The sequence below is a fragment of the Callorhinus ursinus genome, unplaced genomic scaffold (genome assembly GCF_003265705.2).
Source record: "Callorhinus ursinus isolate GAN/ISIS: 27379988/994484 unplaced genomic scaffold, GSC_fseal_2.0 scaffold48, whole genome shotgun sequence".
Taxonomy (NCBI): domain Eukaryota; kingdom Metazoa; phylum Chordata; class Mammalia; order Carnivora; family Otariidae; genus Callorhinus; species Callorhinus ursinus.
This window is the reverse complement of record NW_027397110.1, coordinates 9860769-9878296: the sequence shown is the minus strand read 5'-3', so window position 1 is coordinate 9878296 and position 17528 is coordinate 9860769. Positions and strand designations below refer to the sequence as shown.

Genomic DNA, 17528 nt, shown 5'->3' with positions numbered 1-17528 from the left:
AAAAGTGGCCTAGTGGTAACTGAGGAAGAAGAAGATATATGAACAAAGGTTCAGGGAAAATAAAGCATATGGGGAATTTGGAAGAAGTGCAAGATATTTGGAATGCAAGCTATTTTGGACTTAGGGTATGGAGAACAGGGGAGGGGTCAGAGTGACACTAGAGAGGTTGGCAGGGGACTTTATCCTAAGGACAATGAGAAGCCATGGAGAGACTTTAAGAAGGAGGAAGTGTGCCAACATGATCAGACTTTTTTTTTTTTTTTTAAGTTCACTCTTGGGGAGACTTGGTGGCTCAGTCCTTAAGCGGCTGCTTTTGGCTCAGGTCATGATCCCAGAGTCCTGGGATTGAGCCCTGTGTTGGGCTCCCTGCTCAGCGGGGAGCCTGCTTCTCCCTCTCACACTCCCCCTGCTTGTGTTCCCTCTCTCCCTGTCTCTCTCTCTGTCAAATAAATAATAAAATCTTAAAAAAAAAAATGAAGTTCACTCTCAAAGCATTATGGGAGATGCATGCTGGCCTTGGAGAGAGGGAGGTGCTGGGAGAAACTGGAGGCAGGAAGGCCAGTTAGGAGGCTGAGATATTAATCCTGGTGAAAGATGGTGGGACCTGGGCTGGGACAGGGTCAGAGGGGAGAAAGGAGGCGGAGAGGCTCAAGAACCAGTCAGGCAGTGGCTGGAGTGAAAGACCCGGGGGCGGGTGGGAGTACCAACACAGTGCAGTTCCCTGAGTGCTCACTGTGGGCTCTGCACGTTTTGTGATGTGTCTTCTGGATGAAACTTCATCACCTTCCTCATGCAGGGCAGGCTTCCCTGTACTGAAGTCTGCATCATTTGGACTTCCAACTAACCAGAATCCTCTCTGCTCTGCACTGAAAAAACAATGTTGGAAAGCATATAAGTGACATACATTTATTGTAGACAAATTAAAAACACAGAGAAACAGAAGAAAGTAAAACTCCTAATATCATTGTCCAGAGAGTGGTAACAGTTTGGTGAAAATGTTTCAAACTTTTATCCCTAAGCATGTGCATCCGAATGGGTCTGAGCCATGAAATGCATAGTATATGAACTTGTCTCTAGGTGGAGAACAGGATAGATGTTTGGGGTACGTCTGAGTACATATCTGAGTATTGGGTTTATGGCAGCTTCACGGTCAGCCAACGGTTCTAGATTCTTTTGCTCATTTGATCTGTGAGAAGACAATTCAAGGCTCCTATTCCCCACATGCTTCAATTCTCCTCAAATTTCCTGTGGTTTCTGCCTTATAGTTGTTGATGCTGTTATTTGGTGCATAAGTATTTATATTTTAAAATCTCTTTATAATGTTTAGCTTTATAAAGTCCACATTCTCATTATTTTTAATGCTTTTGGCCTAAATGTAATCTTGTTCTATCATAAGGTTGCAAGCGCTGACTCTCTATGTTTGCTTGATGTGCCTTTACCATCAGCAGACAAATATATAGTGTAGCTATTTAAACATTTGAACTCCAGAGGCCAGCAGAACTGAGTTAGAATCCCAATTCTGACACTCAATGGGTGTGTGGCTTTGAGTGAGTCCCTTAATGTTTCAGATCTCCACTGTCAGTGAAAGAGGCTAATAGACCACTTCACAGAGCTGTTGATGATTAAGAGTCTTGCATTAAAAATGGAAGATGGCTATGAGTGGGCACCCACGTCTGCAGGGGAGGATGAAGATGTATGCACACTCGCTTAGAGGGTCTGTGGGGGGAGAGCACGTTCTTGTGCATAACTCGTAACAGTGTGAGGCGGGGCCCCCACTTTTTCATAAGTGGCTGGGAGAGGGGCTGCTGGAGCATGGAGGATGGAGGTAGGAAGCCTACAGGTCTTCTGGCGGGCTTCTGAGGGAGGAATAGCTGGGACCGAAAGTGTGGGGAGCACAGAGCTGACTGAAGAGGAGCTGGGGCCAGTGTGTTCCCAGCAGGAGACAGTCCTGATGTGCACAGTGTGCAGACCAGTGGTCCATGTGGATCCCAGGCTTGTGGGGAGGGCGTAGGAAGAGATGGGGCAGGAGTGTGTGTGTGTGTGTGTGTGTGTGTGTGTGTGTGTGTGTGTGTGTGCGCAAGTCCAGTTTATGGAGGCAATGTTAGGTTCAAGAGCCCAAGTCCTAAAGGGGAACCACAAAGGGTTTCAGTACATATAGGACACACTTCAGAGCATTTGCAAGCTCACCCTGGATGGGGTTGGGGGCCAAGACCAAAGGTGGGAGAGTAAGATTCTGATCTGGGGTGCCACAGATGATGGGTCCCACCAGTGAGACATTAGGATGGAAAGAAGTTCATGACCAACTGGTCTGTGTAGGTGGCAGGATGAGGGGTTGTCAGGCACAGTGGGGATGGGACGGGTGATACTGTCACTGAAATGAGGAAATTCAGAGCAATTTTCCTGCAAGGGAGGTCTACAGACGGGTGCCTTCCTTGAAGGGATAGGTACAGACCTTAGACACTCCTGTAACAATTTGACATAGCTGCAGTTTCCAAGGGAGTGATCAATTTTTAGTCATTTATTTTTATTGTAATTTACAAAAGTATTGGCCCACAAAGGATTGGGTTTATTTGATTTTTTAAAAGATATTTTATTTATTTATTTATTTACCAGAGAGAGAGAGACAGAGTGCAAGAGAGAGAGAGCACACAAGCAGGGGGAGCATCAGGCAGCGGGAGAAGCAGGCTTCCCGCCAAGCAAGGAGCCTGATGCGGGACTCAGTCCCAGGACTCTGGGATCATGACCCGAGTCAAAGGCAGACAGACACCCAACCGGCTGAGCTACCCAGGTGTCCCTGGGTTTAAAAAAAAAAAGTAGTTTGTCCTTCCCTCCAGTAAGCTGAAGCACTGGTCTAGATGGACAGGTGGTGTCCAGGGAGGGTAGTGAGCCAGTTAGAGAAGGCAGTGAGTGGGCCCGGGGGTGGCTCTGCACACGCCCAAGGGACGTTGGGATTATTTGCAGGGTCAGAGGGTCAGAGTGATCAGCGGTAGCTGACTGCAGCTGCCTGTCCCTCTTCCAGCTGCACTCCTCTGGCCATTCATCCAACAGGTATTTATAGAGCACAGGACAGGTGCCATAGCATTTACATACAGAGCAGAGTGAGCCAGATCTGTCCTGTCCACTTGGAGCTGACGCCCTCTTACTCCAGTCCCACTTTAGGAGCCTTCAACTCAGCGGAGAAGGCAGTGGGCTGACTTGGGATCCCTGTTGGAGCTCCCGGGGTACACCCTGCACCTGTCTTCCAGATGTTCTGGGAACTTGCAGGTCCACAAAATCTGAAAGGAACCGGATTTTACTGGTTATAAGTGCTCCATTTCTCAGTGAATAAAACCAAAAGGTCCAAAGAGGGCGAAGGATGTGCCTGAAGCCCCCAGCGGTGAGCCGCGGCATGGAAACTTGACCCGGATTCCTGACTTGAGGTACTGCACATAGTGCCGGGCGGCCTGGGAGCCTGCAGGGAGCTGTGGGAGCCGCTGGAGAGCAGGGAGTGCGTCTCGGGAACCCCCGGCTCCCTCCTCAATGGGTCTCCTGAGAGCAGGACTGCAGCTGGGGAGCAGGGGGTGGGGAGCTCCTGAGGGCAGTGGGCGGGGGAGGAGGGAGCAGACTCAGTGACAGGGCAGAGGGGTGGGCAGGCAGGATGGGGCACCCAGCTGCAGGGAGTTATGTTCAGGGACAGCAGCCCTGACCTGTGAGGATGAGCCAGAAACAGGAAGGCCCCGGCTCAGAGGAGGTGCCGTGGGGTGCAGGAGCCATGGGAGACTGCAGCTCTGGAGGCACCTGAAGTAGGAGGAAGCTGGAGAATCTGGTGGCCAAGGGAGGGCGTCAGGCTGGGCTCAAACCAAGGAGCAGCCTCCAAGACCTGCTTCCACATCTGCAAGATGAAGGTGGGAGCAATGCTCCCAGGGGTTGTCCTTCCTAGGGAGGTGGGCCCAAGGCGCTCTGTCCTGATTGTGCCTGGTGTGGGCCCCACACAGCAGGCCCTTGTAAACACTTGCTGAGTCATGGATAGTGAATAGATGAATGCGGGAGGGAGGGAAGGAACTATGACTAGTCGTAGCCATGGCCGATTTCCGTCCTGAGGACACTGGGAATCATGGGACCTCGGGCTGCCCTGGGACCTGTCGGCAGGACTTGAGCTCCACACCGAATGAGTGTGGTCTGTGTATTGCCCACTTCCTTCTGGGACCCTGCCCACCTTTCCCCTTGTCTTCCCACCTTTAACTCCCCTCCCCCTCCCTTTAAAGATTTTATTTATTTGAGAAAGACAGAGCACGAGTGGGGAGGGGCAGAGGCAGAGGCAGAGGGAGAAGGAGACTCCCTGCTGAGCAGGGAGCCCAACAGAGGGCTCGATCCCAGGACCCCGAGATCATGGCCTGAGCCGAAACCAAGAGTCTAACGCTCAGCCGACAGAGCCACCCAGGCACCCCTCCCCTGCCCCCTTTTGAAAGAAGCCATTTGTATTTTATGTACCCTTCTCTTCCTCACATGCCTTTTGGACCAAAGCAGAGAGAACACCTAGAGGAAACTAGGAAGCGTTATTGTTGCTGTTATAAGATGTGGTTCAACCTCTGGAATCAGGATAGGGGCCCTGCCAGGACCAATCCGGTTGGAGATGCCAGCTGTGATCAGAAGCTGTGATCAGGGGACCCAAGCACTGGGGAGATGACAGAGCATGCTGGTTAAGAGCACGGGGTCTGGAATAAGCTTGGGCATGCTTAAATCTCTCCATGTCTCAGTTTTCCCATCTGTAAAGTGGGCAGAATTATAGCACCACTTCTGGGGGCCATTCTGTGATCTATGTAAAGCACTTAGAACAGTGCCTAGTATGAATGAAACATTCCTTTAACAACATACCTACCTAGGGCCCCCGGACTACAATATTGAATTACAACAAAAGTGCAAATTCCAGTTGAGGAAAACAAACAAAACCCAAAGGAAGTTGATTTTATTTGGTGTGATATGGAGGCGGGGGGGGGGGGGAGTTGAGCAGGGAAAGGGGTGTCGGGACTACAGAGAATCGTGGCTCAGAGTTTTAAGTGCAGTGATTAAGGCAGGCCTCACTGAGAAGGTGCCACGGGGTGAAGGCCTGAGGTTGCTCAAGCAATGAAGCATAGGAGTATCTGGGAAAGAACATTCCACACAGAAGGAGCCCTAAGGTGGGAGCGTGCCTGGAATGATCAAGGGACAGGAGCAGTGAGCAAGGGAGATCAGGGAGGAGAAGCCACTGAGGTAGAGCATAGGTGATGTGGGTGGTAGCCCAGGTGGCCCCAGTGTGACGGGCGGGAAGTACCTGGTTGTGTTTAGTATACTTGACATACGATAAACCGCGCATATTTAAGATGTGCATTTTGTTGAGTGTTGACACATCTGTAACCATCATTGCAATCAAGAGAATGAACATATCCATCACCCCCAAAACTTCCCTCCTGCCCCTTGCTCATCCCTCCCTGCGCCCCCACCCCTTCCCCAGGCAACCACAGACCTGCTCTCCGTCACTGTAGATTAATACGCATTTTCTGGAGTTGCAGCTAGATAGAATCGTACGGTAGATAGTCCTTTTTGGTTTGTCTTCTTTCATTCAGAAGACTTGGTCTGAGATTGATCCATGTCATTATGTGTATTGGTAGTTTATCCTTCTTACTACCAATGAATATTTCATCATACAGATAGACCATAATTTGTTTATCCATTCGCCTGTTGCTGGACGTTTGGGTTGTTTCCAGATTTGGGCTATTCCAAATAAAGCTGCTGTGAACATTCATGTCCAAGTCGTTGTGTGGACATGTGCTTTCATTTCTGCAGGTCCCTGCTTAGGTGTGCAATGGCTGGGCTGGATGGTGGGTGTGTATTTAACATTTTAAGAAACCATCACACTCTTCTCCAAAGGGGTTGGACCATTTTCCATTCCCACCAGTAGCGCATGAGAGCCTGCTTCCTCCACAGGCTGGACAACACTTGGTAGGGTCAGTCTTTGGAATGATAGCCGTCTGATAGATGAATAGTGGTTTTAATTTGCATTTCCCCGATGACCGGTCATCCTGAGCATCCTTTCACGGGCTTCTTTGCCATCTGCTTCTTTGGTGAAGTGTCTCTTCACGTTTTTTGCCCATTTAAAAAACTGGATTGTGTTCTTACTGAGTATTGAGAATTCTTCATGTATTCTGATTACAGTCCTTTATTAAATAGACACTTGGCAAATATTTTCTCCTAGTCTTTGGCTAGTCTTTTCATTCTCTTACTGGTGTCTTTTGAAGAGCAAATTTTTAAAATTCTGATGAAGTCTGATTTATCAACTTGTTCTTTTATGGGTTGTGCATTTAATGCTATATCTAGGGAATCCCTGCCTAACTAAGGCCCCCAAGATTTTCTGTTTTCTTCTAAAGTTTTTTTTTTTTTTTAAGATTTATTTATTTATTTGAGAGAGAGAGGGAGGGAGAGTGAGCAATGGGGGAGGGGCAGAGGGAGAGAGAGTCACAAGCCGACTCTGGGCTCAGCTTGGACCCGATGGGCTCTCTACATTTTTTTAAAAAAAGATTTTATTTATTTTATTTATTTATTTGACAGAGAGTGGGAGAGAGAGAGAGCACAAGCACAGGTTGGGGAAGGGGCAGAGGGAGAGGGAGAAGCAGACTCCCTGCTGAGCAGGGAGCCCTATGTGGGGCCTGATCCTAGGACCCTGGGATCATGACTTGAGCTGAAGGCAGACGCTTAACCGACTGAGTCAGCCAGTCACCCCTTAGGTGCCCTTCTGGTGCCCCTCTGGTGCCCCTCTACTTTTCCATTGATCTATGTGTCTGTCTTTATGCTAATAGCACACTGTCTTAATTATTATAGCCTTATAATAAGTCTTGAGATCAGATTGTGTAATTCTTCTGACTTTATTCTTTTTCAAAATTGCTTTGACTATTCATGATCCTTTGCATTTCCCTGTAAATATTATTTAAAAATTTTTTTTAAAGATTTATTTATTTATTTGAGAGAGAGAGAGAGTATGTGTGACCAGGATGGGGGCACAGAGGGAGAGAGAGAATCTCAAGTAGACTTTGCACTGAGCACGGAGCCTGACAGGGGTTGATCTCACGACCTGAGCTGAAATCAAGAGTTGGATGCTTAACCAACTGAGCTACCCAGGCACCCCAAATTTTATTTATTTTTATTTTTAAATTTGTTATCGAAGCATAGTTGACATACAATGTTCTATTAGTCTTAGATGTCCAACATGGTGATGTGAGAATTCCATACATTACTCAATGCTCACCATTCATGTAAATTTTAAAATCAGCTTGTCAATGTCTCCAAAATAGCTTGCTGGAATTCTTATTGGGTTAGGTTTCAATCCATAGAACAATTTGGGGGAGAACTGATATCTTAACAATATTGTCTTTCAATCAACAAACGGGTTTCATCTCTCCATTGATTGATGTCTTCCTTAATTTCTCTCAGCAGTGTTTTATGGGTTTCATCTTTTGTCCAATTTATCCCTAAGTATTTGTATTTTTATGCTATATTAAGTGATAGGCCTTTTTTTTTTTTTTTTTACTTTTTAGTTTGTCATAATTTTAGACTGACAGAAGGGTTGTAAGGACAGTACAAAGAGTCCCTGTATACCCTTCACCCAGCTTCCTCTAATGTTCTTTTTGAGTCCCAGGATCCAAGCCAGGCTCCCGAATTGCACTCATTTGTCATCCTTAGACTCCTCCCATCTGTGACAGTTCCTCAGTCATCTTTCCTTATGTTTCATGACCTTGACATTTTTGAAGAGTATGGGTCAGACGTTTTACAGACTGTCCCTCAGTTTGGGTTTTTCTAGTGTTTTCTCATCACTAGACTGAAGGTATGGATTTGGGGGAGGAGCACCACATGGACGATGTACCCTTCTCATCACAACATATTAGGGGGTATGTGATATTGAGACACCTTCCTTCTGGCATCAACCTTGACCACTTACTTGGTTCAGGTGGTGTTTGCCAGAGTCCTCCACTGGAAAGATACTATATTCCCTTTTCTTACTCTGTTGGAAGTGAGTCCCTGAGTCTGGCTCACAGTCAAGGAGAAGGCAATGAAGCTCCACCTCCAGCTCCACAGGGTCTATTCGAGCCTCTCCCCATTGCTTATTTGTGGTTTCTTTCTCTGACAGTGAGAAACCTGGCTCTCATTATCTACAGTGTATTTACCTATTTGTTCACATTTCGTATATATGTAAAATGGCCTCAGTGTTGCTAAGCCATGCCTTGTGGGAAACACATATGCCAAAGTACAGTATTTGTGCACCGTCTTTGCCTCTAGCTTTACAGTAGCTAGTCAAAACACCACTGTGCAAAGTTACCTAGGTTGGGTCCTTTCTCCCCCCCTCCCCAGCGTCATTATGTCATGCATTTGTAATCCAAATTTATTCTTAAGTGTTTCACATTTTGTGGTTTTATTTATTGTTAAGCTGTGGTTTTATTTTAAATGAGATGTAACAATTTTAAATTTCTGATTGTTTTGGCTAGTATACATAAATAGACTTGATTTTTTGTATTTAGTCATTTATTTAATTGTATCTTGCAACCTTGCTAAACTCACTTATTTTTTACAGTAGATTTTTTTGTAGATTAACGTGGATTTTCTATATAGATGACTATGTTGTCTGTGCTATAAAGATAGTGTTGCTTCTTCCTTTCTAATCTGTGTGCCGTTTATTTCATTTTCTTGCCTTACTGCACTGGCTAGGATTTCCAGTACAAAGTAGAAAAAAAGTGAGACTGGACATTCTGGATGTGTTTTGAAGATAAAGTTAATAGGACTTCCTAAAAGATTGGAGTTTGGTGATTATTATGAATGCTGACTTTCCTTTGCTGGAGAGAGAGTCGGTGCCCACAGAAGGGGCCTAGGGCCTCAGCAGGGATGATGGGGATGGTTTGCAAGTGGTGGGAGTCAGAATGTTGTCAGGAGGCCCCTGCTCAGCAGGGGGGAGAGGTGGGTGATAGGAGACTTTCCTCTGCATCTTCCTTCTTCCAGTTGGGCTTAAACGTGAAAAGACTCAGAGGATTTCATGTGATTTTCTTTTTTGAGGTGGGAAGACAGTCTAAAGCCGATTTGGGGACCAGCCCCCGAATAGGGGGCTTAGCACTCCTCTGTCCGCTCAATCCCAGATTCCTAGTTTTGCGCGTCTATCCCAGGCAAGAAGGAGTCCTGGGTTTGGAGTATGGAGCCCGGGTTGGAATCCTGGCTCTGGAAATGCTGTGTGACCAGAGGGGAGTCCCCAGGTGGGCCTGAAGCTCCACCACCACAGTAATCACCACCACCACAATAATAATAACAACGGCCCTAGCTCTCAAACCCGACCGTGTGCCAGGCTCTAAGTACCTTACTTGTACCCAAGTACCTGTGAGTCCCGTTATCCTCATTTTAGTAATGAAGACTTTGTGGTGAGGTGGGGGAGGGGGGCCCGACCCCCACCTCCGTGGGAACTGCTTGTCCTGTTTTTCTGCTTGTGCCACCTGCCCCCAGAACTGTCCTCACCATCCTTCCCACCACCTGCCCCACACCAGCGGCGTCAGGCCCTCTGCCCGGGCTCCCACACACCCATCCCCCGAGCTCCCCCAAACCAGGGGCCATGTCTTGCTCATCCCCGCAGCCCGGCATCTAGCGAGGGACTGAGCAGCCACAGGAGCATCAGTGAATCTCTGGCCTGAACGCACAGCTCGGCCCGCAGCCTGGGTTCCAGATTGTAGACTTAATTGTGGGTGCTGGCCACACCCTTGGGGGGTCACTAAGAAGACCTCCAGCCACGAGGCCTTCCCTGCAGAGGGATGAAGCCCCAGGCCTGAAGGCATCTTGGAGCCGGCTCCTCCCTCTGCGCCACCACCAGCCGGCCCCAGGATGCTCCAGGAAGTGCTACGCATGACACCCGCCCCCACCGCCACCGCCCAGAGAAGGGACCATTGTGTCCGAAGGGTTAACAAGGGATGAGGGATGCGAGGAAGGGGCCCTTTAGCCATGATGCCCTCTGACCTTTCATAAATCAGAGGGGCTGGGGGCGAGGGGGCTGCTTGGCAGGACTTGGTGGGGTGGGGGCTTAGAAGCAGCTGCGCGCGACGTTGACATTGTTCCCACCATTCTAAGTGCAACAAATCCCTCTATTGTGTTCCTGGTTTATCTGGTTCCTCTTGTTTATTAGCAGGGCTCCTTTGGCAGCGGTTCCAGCCCTGGGCGGGTGGAAAGAGTGCTGGCACGCACCGCGGGGGGAGGGGGCCGGGAGGGGGCCCGCCGTCAATGCCCGCATTGTTCCCGCGCTTTTTGTTTCTACTGTAATGACATGTTGGAAGAGAGAGAGGAGAAAAAAAAGACGTGAGTTGGGGAGGGAAGAGGAGGGCAGAAAAGAAAGAGGGAGCGAGGGCCCTGGTGTGGATTGATGTCTGGGCCTGGGCGGATGTGCGGGCAGCTGGGCAGTCGGGTGCTCGGAGCCAGGCTGGGGTGCAGGCGATGGGGGGGAGGGGGCGGCCGCGCGAGGGGCCATCAGCCCCCCACCCCAGCCTCTGCCGCCTGGCACCAGGTCCCCCCACCACCCTCCAGCCCTCCTTGGGCATCTGTGGGGCCGTGCCAGAGTGGGGCAGGTGCCGGGGTCTGGGGCCCGCCTCCCGATGCGCCCCCCGCCTGGCGGTGCCACCCAAGGCAGGCCGCTTAGCCTCTCTGGGTCTTGGTGTCCAAGGTCTGCAAAATGGGGTGTTGGGGGAGAGAGGCTTTTCTGGCATTTTGGCAATAGTGGCATGTCCTCCCCAGTTCTGGGTCTATACTTCTGAGCCTGGGGCAGAGCGGAGATGCACACACACTGGACACAGGGCCCAGCACTGCTCCCAGAGTGATAGTGCCCGGTGCCAACTTGGCAAGGCGGGTCTCACCTCCCATTTAGGTCTAGTCCGGACAGCGAGGGGGTTGCAGTGAGAGGAGCCTGAGCAGGGGAGGAGGGAGCTCTGGTTCCACCTGGCTGGGGTGGGTCTCTCCCTCACCAGACGGCAGGACTCTGCGGCCCTTCCACTCCGGGCTGCTGGGTTGAGGGGAAAGAGCACAGGGCACCTGAATGAGGCACAATGTGCCCTGGACATCTCGGAATGGGCAGAGCCCTCGGGGTTCGTGGCCCTGTCCCTGCCACTTCCTGTAGACCTCTCTGGAGCACCAGGCAAAGAGTCACCCGTCTCTGCTGGCACACCTCCACTGACCTGGAGCTCCATGCTGTGCACATGGCTCCTTCTGTCCTTGCCCAGCCCAGACTTTGGGAAACTTCTTCCTAAAATCTGTCTCCCTGTAGCTTCTACTTTCTGGTTCCGGGGCTATTGGCTGGAACCCCATGGAACAAGTTAAGCCTTCCTGAGAACCCGTTTCCTCGCCTATAAAAAGGGAATGATAGGGTCCTGTCCTGCCACATGGCAAAGGCCGTCATGTGGATTGTGTGGAAAGTTCTCCAGATCTCCTCAGACTTCAGCTAGGGCTTTCTGTGCTTGCGAAAGGAGTGAGGAGCATTCCTCATGTGAATAAAGGCAGAGTATTTTGAGAAGATTGGCTTCGGGCTCGGGCTTGGGCTCAGGCTGTGATCAGGACTAGCACTCAGACTGGGGCCAGTGTCCGGGCTCAGACTGTACCTATGGTAAAAGTTTATTCAGGAAGAGGGTAAGGGCTCCGTTTGGGGTCAAGATCAGGGGTCAAGCTTGGGCCAGGATAAAGGTTCAGTCTGGGATCAGGATTAGGGTTGTCTAGGTTTGGAACAGGGCTCAGTTTATAGACAGTGTCAGAGATGGTTTATTCAGGAATTAGGGTAATGGCTCAGTCTGGGGTCAGGGCCCAGGCTGTAACCCAGGTGTGTATTTTGGGGTCAGGATCAGGGTCCAATCTGTGGCCAAGATCAAGGCCTATAAGCATTCATTTTGGGTTTAGGATCAGGCTGCAGGCTGGGGTCAGGGTCAGGCCTTAGGTCCAGGCTGGGGTCAAGGCTTAGGCTATCACCCAGGTTTGACAGACGATGTGTAGCTAGGGTCAAGCCTCCATCTGTGGCTGGGCTGGGGTCAAGGCTCGACTGTGATGTGGGTCAGGACTCAGTATGCGGCTCTGTCTTTGACTGTTCATTGACCTGGGCTGGAGCTGACCTCCTGAACGTGCATTTTTTGCATCTTGCTCCCTAGTAGCTCAGTCCACCGAGGTTTTCTTGGCTGACTCCAATCTCTGGAAGTCTGCCACAGACCTGGCAGCATCGGGGTGTGCCAGGAGAGCGCAGCAGGGAGGGGATGAAGAGGAGGGGGTCCTCTCTCTAGGTAGCCCCCAGAGGAGGCCAGGCAGTGCTGTGTGAGAGGGACTGGGGGTTGGACACAGGGGACGGGTTGGTCCCTGAAGGACCAGGATGGCCTGGGCAGGTGAAATACTGACTTTCCCGGGGGTGTGAGAAGCAGGCCACTGGTCTGGGGATTGCCAACAGATTCTCAGGGGTGGGATGAGATGGAGGAGGGTAGAACAGGAGAGAGCGAGCGATCTTGGGGGCATCTGGCCCTTCCTTCCGTGCAGACGTGCTTTGTATGGTGACATGTGAACGTGTGTGTGGACATGTGTGTGCACCCGCGTGTGCTGGGAAGGTGACTGTGGGCGTGGCTGTGTGGATGGACTTGTGTCTGGGGGCGAGCTGATGACTGCGCATATATTTCGGGGCACGTGTCTGGCTGGGGGCAGGGGCAGGATAGGGGCAGGATGACGCCAGGCTTCGTCCTCTCCACCCTCCATCTCCCGAGGTGCTGGTGCCCCTTCGTTAGCCCCCAGCCTCTGCATCCCCCGAAGGTCCTGGCCGTCCCACATGACTGGCATCTGAGCCCTGGATGACCCGTCAGCTGAGAGCCTGTGACCCACTGCCTGGCAGCAGGAGACACGCAGGGGCAGCCCTCTCTGGAACCGTTCCTCACCAAGGACTTCTTCAGGAGGCGATGGGGAAGGGGGACCCCTGGCTTGGGGGTCGTAACCACACACCTTCCCTCCCAGAGGGCTCAAGTACAGCTAACACTGACACTGTCCCCGGGAACCTGCCCTGGGAAGTAGAGCAGCCCCAAGCAAGCAGAGAGGGGACCCGTGGGAGGGCCACTGTGGGCACAGAGCGGGGGCACCAGCTGAAGTCAGGCCACAGTCAGGGAGGAAGGTGGCACCCCCTCATCATGTTGGGGGGCCCCACTGCAACCTTGGTCTTCAGCAACCAGATCTGCAGAATGCCTGCCTACTCCCTCCCCGCAGGCCCCTTGCCCCTGTTTTATTTTCCTGGTTCTTTCCTGCTGTCACCATCCGGGGGCTAAAGGCGGGGAAGATGCCCCTTAGAAGTCTCTACCCCCATCCTCTGTGTTGCTCTGTGTTCTCCTCCACCTCCTCTCAGCATCTCCCACCCCTTGGGGTTCTTTCCGGTCTGCAGGTTGGCTGCATATTCACAAACCCGGGAGTCAGGGTCATTGTAGGGGGTCAGCGCCAGAAGGGGCCTGAGTCCTGACCTGCACGTGCGGCCCAGTGAGGGCTCCTTGGTGTATGTTGGGCCTGCCCTGCACTCCCAACCATGCGCTGAGCCCTACTGTGTACCAGGCCACAGAGGAGGGGCCTCAGGGAGCCCTCTGCCGCGTGGGGGGAGGCTGGGCTAGGGGAGCCCTGGGCTGCAGACAGGGACCTTGAACTAAGGTGTGTAGATAAGGAGGAACTGGCCAGGTGTGGTGTGTGTGTGTTGTGGGGGGCGGCCCCGAACTTGCTGACAAAGAGGGAATTTGGCCATGGGGCCGCCTTTGTCAAGCTCTTCCTCATGGTTTGGCGAAAGGCTCTCCGGTAGAAATAGCGCAGTTGTGGGGTTAGACGGAGGGGAGTTGAGTCTTGGCTCTGACACTTTCTAGCCCCGTAACCTGGAGAAGCTCACAGACCCCTCTGAGCCTCTTTTCATCACCTGTAAAAGCGGGGTGCTGGCCTCTGTCTCCTGGGAGCCACGTGCACATGATTGTCTCATTTGTGCCATCTGTTAAGTGGGGTCATAAGACTTCACTCCTCCCGTGGTCTAAGCAGCTAACTCGGACACGTGGGCACAAAAGTCCCAAACTATGTACAAATATTCCTCACATCAGAGTTCGTTTGGCTCCCAAATCTGGATGGCAAGAATCAGATGCCAGGGTTTGGTTCCTGAGGCCATCAGTGAAATAAGTGTGGTTCCTGAGTTTTGGATAGTGAAGGATATAAAAAAGAGTTTCTCAGAGTCTAGTTATTTCCTAAATCAGACCTCGAGGTGTATCTGTTTGCCTATTTACAAGTTACATACAAGTACTACGATATTAAATACACTTGTCAGGTAGAAGTTTCAAAATAATTAAGGTAAGAGTAAACATGGGAGGAAATGCTGATATCTTCTTTTCGCACCTCCCTGGGTCCTTGTGTGCTTCCCCTGGGATGCCCCACCCCTCTCACAACATTCCCCTTCTGAGGTTGGAGGTGCTGAGGGGTTACCCCAGAGGGCAGGAGGGCCCTGGGGGAACCTAGTCAGAGCAACACCATTGGTCACCATGCCTCTGTCCCACTCCCCCCCCAGCGCTGGGCCTGGGACACGAAGAAGGAGACGTGGCATCTGTCTGAAGGAAGTTGGCGATGTCTGTGCAGCCGGGTCCGCAGAAAACAAAACCTTCTCGAAATCTAAAAAGAATTTCCTCAAAAAAGTATGTCTGGTGCCTTTTTCCCCCAGCGGTAAAATCGACACAACACGACATTTACCGTTTTAATCAAGTTCAGGGGCATCAAGCCCATTCACAGCGTTGTGCAACGAGCACCGCCGTCCGACTCCAGAACTTTCTCATCTTCCCAAACTGAAACTCTGTGCCCGTTGAACACTGACTCCCTGTTCTGCCCCCCGCTGCAGCCCCTGGCAATTACTATTCTCTTTTGTCTCTCTGAGTTTAACTGCTCTAGATACCTCATCTGAGTGGAATCATATGGTATTTGTCTTTTTGTGTCTGGTTCCTTTTGCTGAGCGTAGGTCTCCGAGGTTCGTCCGTGGTGGGGCAGGTGTCAGAATTCCTTTCCATTTTATGGCTGAGTGATACCCTATTGTCTGTATACACATTTGGTTTATCCATTCACCTGTCGATGGGCGCTTGGGTCCTTTGCACCTGGTAGCTATTGGGAGTGATGCCGCTATGAACACAGTGTACAAATACCTCTTCCAGTCCCTGCTTTCCCTTCCTGGTGCCTTTTATAGAGAGAAGTTTTTGACAAGTTCTCCCATGGCTTGGGGTCTAGTGATCACAGTTTTGTAAACTACAGTGGGTGGCGAGGACTGTCAGAGCTGTATATGAGAGCACGAGATGCCATGGGGCTGCAGGAAGGGAAGGGGAGGGACACATGGGGGGACGACTTGGTGGCTGTCTCAGAATTCCCCGGACAGACTCGGTGTGGAAGGCAAAGCACGGAGGGTGGAGGGAAGGTGGTGCAGCTGAGCAGGTGATTTGGTCTGGCTGAGGAGGGGGCATGGAGGAGCTGAGCAGCGCAACGGGAGAGAAGCAGGGAGAGCAGGGCAGGGACCAGCCCCTGGAGGGCGTGGCTGACCCAGCTGATGAATCTAGGTTTCTCCTGGAGGGAAGAGGAGGCCGTGAAGATCCTCGGATAAGCGTGGGAGGAGCACTAGGTAGGACTTCTCCCCCGGGGTCTGACTCCACTGCGGGTGCCACCTTGGACGCGGGGAGGCCAGGTCGAGCCGAGACCTCCACCTCACAGCGCGTTTGTCTCTTCTTGGTGTTTCCTGGCCCCTCGGAGGTCCCTAGTCTCCTTTCTGGTCCCTCCAGCCACTTGTGAGCACATTCTCCAGGGTGCTTGACCTCTTCATGCATCGCACATTTTGAGGTTTAGCTCAATTCCCTTCCCCCCCCGAAAAAAATTCCATAAGCGATCCCTTCACTGCAGACACACATGCACACACATTCACACACATGTGTTCACACACAGGCACGCATGCGCACTCATGCATTCATGCACTCACACATGTACTTGCACGCACGCACACACACCCATTCTCACGGACACACACATTCATAGCAACCCCCCCACACATGTGCACTCACACACACGCACAACTCGCCCCCTCCTGCTTGCACACACTCACAACGCCCACACTCATACACATACCTATGCATGCAGTCACAGCACACAACACTCACACAGTCTCCCTTCAACCCTGTTCTTCCATCTCTCTCATTTCCAGACTTCTCTGGGGGACCAGAACTAACATTTACTGAGAATCTCCAGGGTGTCAGACAATGGGTGTTGGCTCTTTCCACTTCTCCTTGTGACAGTCTTCCAGGGTGGATATCATCACCCCGTTATACAGACGCACAAACTGAGCCTACGGAGCTGATGGCCTCACAGGAGCTGGTGGGGCCCAGGTCCCTAACTCCTTTTGGCACTTTTCTTGGCAGCTCAGTGTTTTTTCTGTGTCATAAACTCACTGCGTCCAGTTGGCAAGACCCCCCAGGGTCAGGACCATGTCTGCTCCTTCTCCTTGTCTCCTACATGGGCTGGAATTCTGAAGATGCTCAATGAATTCTCTTAAGTCAGTGACTCTGAATTCTGATGTCGAGCGGTGGTCTCAGAAGCCCCTGTTGTGTCCTCATGCTGTTCCGCTGCCTGGAACATTCCCCCTCCCTTTCAGGGCCCAGCCCGGGGGCTCTTCTCAGGAGCCGCCCCCCAGCACCCCATCCTCCGTGTTTATGTCACTCTGTTTGGAACTCACCTCTTCGTGGGACTGTCATGATACTTGTTATTTACTCTTCTGTCTTTCCTGTGCGACTAGGAGCTCCGTGGGGACAGGGCTGTCTCGGCACCTTTGGGGGCCCAGAGATGCTCCTGAGGCCCATACTGCGCTGGCTCCTGGAGAATGCGCCCGGAATGGAAGCGCCACGCCCACGTGTTTGGTTCAGTCCCCTGCCTAAGGGACCTCTCCTGCTGCTCCGGGAGAAGGCTTTTGTGGAGAACTCCCTTCGGGTGCCTCTGCCTGCATCCCCCCGTCGCCCCCCAGGCATGTCGGCCTTCAGAGGTACCAAGCTGGGGAGGAGGTGGGGCTTCATCGGTGCCCTTGTCCATCCTCCTGGGCACTGAACTTCTCAGGGGGCAGCTTGTAGCAGGGCCACCCCGTTTCCTTCTCTCTCCTTTATGCCCAGGGCAGCTGGCTTGGATGACCTTGGGGCGCCAGGACCCCTCCCCCTTCAGCAAGCACAAGGAAGTGGGTGCAGATGAAAGCACCCAAGAGAGCTGGGATTGGCCCTTTCTCTGTGGCCAGCCAGCACTCACTCTGCCGTCGTCCTGCCGCCTCTCTGGGCCTCAGTTTCCCTTTCTGTAACACCAGGGGTTGTCTTCCCGACCCCAGAGCCCTCCCCAGCTGTGCCCTCCTGCACCTGTGAAATTCTGAGAGCAGAGGCGGGAAGGCGAGATGGCCCCTCTTTCCCTGCCGCCTCTCCCTGTCCCCCAGGGTCACCCCAAAGCCTCCCCCTCCCCCGACTCCCTGGAAC

At 51.9% G+C, this 17528-nt stretch overlaps 1 long non-coding RNA gene across 3 annotated transcripts in view; it reads left to right on the top strand.

Moving 5' to 3' along the window:
- LOC141370869 (uncharacterized) overlaps window positions 1-17528 on the top strand; it is a 52414-nt gene that overhangs the window by 13859 nt on the left and 21027 nt on the right. For 2 of the 3 annotated variants that reach the window (XR_012375319.1, XR_012375320.1), the window contains exon 2: window positions 16814-17056. The exons of the other annotated variant lie outside the window; for it this stretch is intronic. This is a non-coding gene — a long non-coding RNA (uncharacterized lncRNA). The remainder of the gene's footprint in view (window positions 1-16813; window positions 17057-17528) is intronic. 3 annotated transcript variants of the gene reach the window in all.